Below are 4713 nucleotides of genomic sequence, written 5' to 3' on the forward strand. Positions count from 1 at the left end.
GTCATCTGTTCAAACCAAACTTCAGCTGTTTAAGTCATATTTTTTTGCACAACACATTTTTTTTTTTTTTTTTTTTTTACTTTTAAGTGTTTCTTTTAGGTGTAAGGGATAGCTCAGACTTTTTGGAAGTTGAATCCACAACTTAATGAGCCACCAACCTATGACCTTAAGTTGTTAACTTTCTGTAGCTAATGACATTCTGAATTTTTAGGATCATAGATCATCCTGTCAACCATCCTCCCTGGAACTCACTGAGAAGAGATCGACCTGTTCTTTTATAAAAGTTGGTAAAGGCCGTCAACCTGCATAAGTACTGGATTTCAGAAATCTGGGGCCATAAACGTGGTTGGAAGCCCTGAATTCAGTTTTGGGGCCCATGAGCCGATTCTTTTGGCTATTTAGTGTTTCTTTAAGCATATTCTGGCTGTTTGTGGCATGCAATGACTATTAGATAAAGATCTACCCACCTATGGAAATCATATTGTTGGAAATAAGTATTTCTTAGTAAAATACTAACATTTTTTCAGTATTAATATCTAATAAGCACATTTATATTTTAGGATTGGCATTCTGCAAAAGGGTTATTTAGTCTGTCATGATGCAAAAACAGATTATCTTCAGTTATTTTACCTTTTTACTTAAATCCAACTGCCTCAGGTTGTTTTAAAGGTAGGATAGAGCATCCCTCCATGATACGTTGTATTCCTCCCCCATCTTGTTATTGTGCTCCTTTGACAGCCATGTCCTCCATTGTGGGTCATTACAGAGGACGAGACAATGTGAGACATACAGCCTTAGACCACTAGATAGCACTGTTAACTCACTCTGATTAACATCAATGCAGTATTTCCACTTAACACACAAACACAGCTGGAGGGAGGGGCTCCCTGCTGAAACATAAAGAGTTCACAGGGTTTAGTACCAGGAGACATAAAATGCTTTTATTATTATGGATACAGAGGCAAAATGTTGGAGCTGACATTCTATGGCATTGAGTTATCACTGTTTTTTTTTGGGGGGGGGGATGTTTTGTTTATCAGATGCACACCATCAGAGGCAACAGGCAAAGGTTACATGTATGTCATGCAAACTAGATAAATAACTCTTTAAGTGTACCCTTTGCTATAAAGTTAATCATCCACTGGCAATAATGTAGTGCCTTTAGGTAGAAAAAGTAAAGAGGGAGAAAAATATACATACAGTATGTAAACAGTCAAAGAAATTGCACTTTTTTTTTGGCTCGAAATGAGAAGCCACACTACTGAAAGAGCACTGGAAAACAAACAAAAAGAAAACAACAAATTTACTGTCACACATTGTCTGACCAAAGTACGCTCAGCTAAAAAAAGGAGGCCAAATATTTAACTCTAAAAAACATAGAAAGAGTAAAAATCATATACAACCATGTCAGTTATAAGGATATATTGGTCAGCCGTATATATATTGTTAAAAACGTTGCAGCAAAATGAAAAAAGATCTGACTGGTAGCTTTTATGAGTTATACTCAATTTACACTTTACTGCTGATGAAAGAAAACAAGTCCACGTTCTGTACATTCACATAAAACTGAAGGCTTGTTAATCCAAATACTCCTAAGATGAGAACAATCTAATATGCTTTTGTACAGAAAAAAAAACAAAGTCCTCAAATATTCACAAATTAATAAAAAGAACATAACTGGAGTACTTATATAGTCCTTATTAGAGGAGATATTGCTTTTAAAGACCACATGAGCTTGCTTTTACATGTAAGACGACATGGCACTTCTACAGAGCATTTTGGGGATAAATCAGTTCTTGTAACCCCCCCACCCCCCNCGCTTCACAAAGATAGGATGTTATAGATAGGATGAGTCTTGAACTGAATTAACCGGTGTCAAGAGGCACAGATGCACTGACTAATGTAATTGGGAAAGAATACCGCAATTTTTAATATTTTTCAAATTAAACATCACTCAGACTCTGATCATCGATAAATGATATATATATGTGTATATATATACACACAACTTTTTTTCTGTGCGGCCCGGTACCAAATTACCGACGGACCGGTACCGGTCCGCGGCCCGTTGGTTGGGGACCACTGCTTTAAGGCACAAAGACCTTTATCCAACAATTATATATTTAAAGTTTGCTTCTGATGAGGTAGATTTTCTTTTCTTGATAGGTAGTTCTCCAGATTTTAGAGTTTTTTTTTTAAGCTTTTTATTTTCTTTGGATGCTTTTTTACTCAGTATTTTTCCCATTTCTTAAGTGAGGGTTATTTATTTTCTGCAATGATGCACTTACCTCTGACCTACAGTGCCTTGCAAAAATATGAGAGTCTATAAAGGCTGTAGAATAGCTCTGAAGAAAAGTCGCTCAAGCTCAATTTAGTTGGATTGGTGAAATCTGATCATCGGTTTGCAGGGTTGCCATAGATTCTGTGTTGAATTTAGGTCTTGGCCCCTCCATGTACAGATATGCTTCAATCTTAACCTTTTCATTGCTGTTTAGGGTTGTTGTCCGTCTGGATGTAAAACCTCCACCCCGATCTCATCTTTTTCAGTCTTGAAAAGATTTCCTTCAAGGTTGCCCTGTGTTGTTTCCCCATCAACCACAGTATGAAGCTGCAACCTCTTTGTTTTACCTTTGGGATGGTGTGCAGCGGATGATGTACAGCACTCAGTGTTTTGCACATCGAAAATTTTCATTTTGATCTCGTCTCTTTAGAGCAGAGCAACCTCTTCAATAGCAAAGCTGTGTCTCTATACGCTCCACATAATCTGGGCAGACTATTAGTAAAAAAGCATCCAAACTCCAAAGAAAAAACTTCTAAACTCTGAAGAACTACTTATGAGGGCCACTATATAAAATTTTACAGAAAAGTCTGATTGTTTAGAGGGGAAAGAACCAAAGGATGACTCAATGACGTTGCAGTACTGTCATTTTCTGAAATCATTACTTATAACTCACATGGTTTAACACTGAATGCAATTGAGTATAAGCATGGATGCTTTGGTTGGATGGCACATTGATATAATCCTCAGTGATAAAATATGATTCAACTGTAGCTCATCCTATGGTTTCAGAAACAAAATCACAAGCACATTTTCTGCTCTTGTGTAACACTGAAATATGAATGCAGCCACACAAAAAGAATAAAAATCCTAGAAGAGATCAAAAATGCTCCAGTTAAGCTTATAGGTTTGGTGGCTGTCCTCAGCTTTTCTATTTACCTCCCCATCCGGTCTCCTGATCATGATCATTGATCTTCATGATAGTGATGATGGTGGAAGTAGTCTGCACTGCTGCTGCTGCTCATATGAGACATGTTGCTTTGTGTCTTTCACATATTTATGTTTATCTCTGGATTCTAGATGTGTCGACTATGCATAATGTTTATCTGTTTTGTTATAAAACCATCATTATCCATTGCATCCAAGGTATTGGGGAAATATCTTTAAAGTTACAAGATGGTAAGAGATTCAAATACGTCTGTATTTGTTTCTGTAGGAATGTTTCTTTAACACAGAAATCAGGGAGAGCTCGATTCTTCAATAAAAGTCCATGTGATTTTTTTTTTTTTTTTGTGTGTACATCAGTGCTATGTAGCATGACATTACTGGCGCTACAGTAGCAGTAAAAGAAACTGTCACAATCTCATATTGTAAATAATTATAATGCCATCAAATGGATAGTAATAAATGCTCAGATTGAATATTATTGGACAAATGAAGCTGTTTGTTTTGATTTTTTTGATTTTATGTGAAAGCTGGTAATTTATTAGATGTGCTATTTATTGATCCCCAAGATGTATAAAAAGGAGCAGCTCTCTATCTATCTGGGTTCTCAAAGTGTGAGGGTATGAGCATGGTGGTGTGTGTTTGGAAGTGAAAGTAGTCAGAGATGATGTGAGCACTTTCAAGTGTCAGCACATCCTGCACTTTCGCTGTGTGTGTGTAACAAAAAGCCTCTTCTTCTTCTCTCTGGTGTAACGTAGCCTGTAGACCTTCCTGAGTCCCACTATTACATATAGTTGCGTGCCCTTCTGCTGTCAGTCAGTTGTCCACTTTCTGCATGTGCTTGTTTGTAAATACACCCAATAAAGTCATCTGTTCAAACCAAACTTCAGCTGTTTAAGTCATATTTTTTTGCACAATATCTTTTTTTTTTTTTTTTTTAGCTTTAAACTGGCTCACTTCTCCTTGTGCCATTTCCCAAAGGTGCAATGTGACTTTGAAAGCTTAACAAGTAAATGAGGGTTCAATTTTGACCTACTTAAGGGGGGCCCGGGCTACATTTTCGTTTTTTTTTTTTTTCCCTCCCCGGGCGGCTTATGAGCTCCTCGTCTCTTGGAAACTAGGGAGCTGAAAATGCAGAGTACCGCACTGTACATGTCCGCTGTCAACCTCCCGTGCAACACACATCTTTTTAGTTAGTTTTTGCTTAAGGTGCCGAAGTAAGAGCATTCAAAGTGTATATATGTGTTCTTCTTTAAAGTGAGTCCACTCTGCATACATACAGTCTTTAGTGTGCTTGATCATCCAGCACTAGTGCAAATTCATTTCAGCTGGTCTTTTTTATTTATTTATTTTTTTCCTTCATCCACGTCAGTGTGTCTGTCTCTTTTTATCTCCCGCTACTCGGACTATAGTTGCCATAGTTTCATCCTTGATGGGATGCCCTTCAGAGCGCAAAGTTCGGCGCACTCGTGTATCAGCGTTCGAGGTGG

Source organism: Cyprinodon variegatus, unplaced genomic scaffold, assembly GCF_000732505.1.
Source record: "Cyprinodon variegatus isolate N-32 unplaced genomic scaffold, C_variegatus-1.0 Scaffold217, whole genome shotgun sequence".
Taxonomy (NCBI): domain Eukaryota; kingdom Metazoa; phylum Chordata; class Actinopteri; order Cyprinodontiformes; family Cyprinodontidae; genus Cyprinodon; species Cyprinodon variegatus.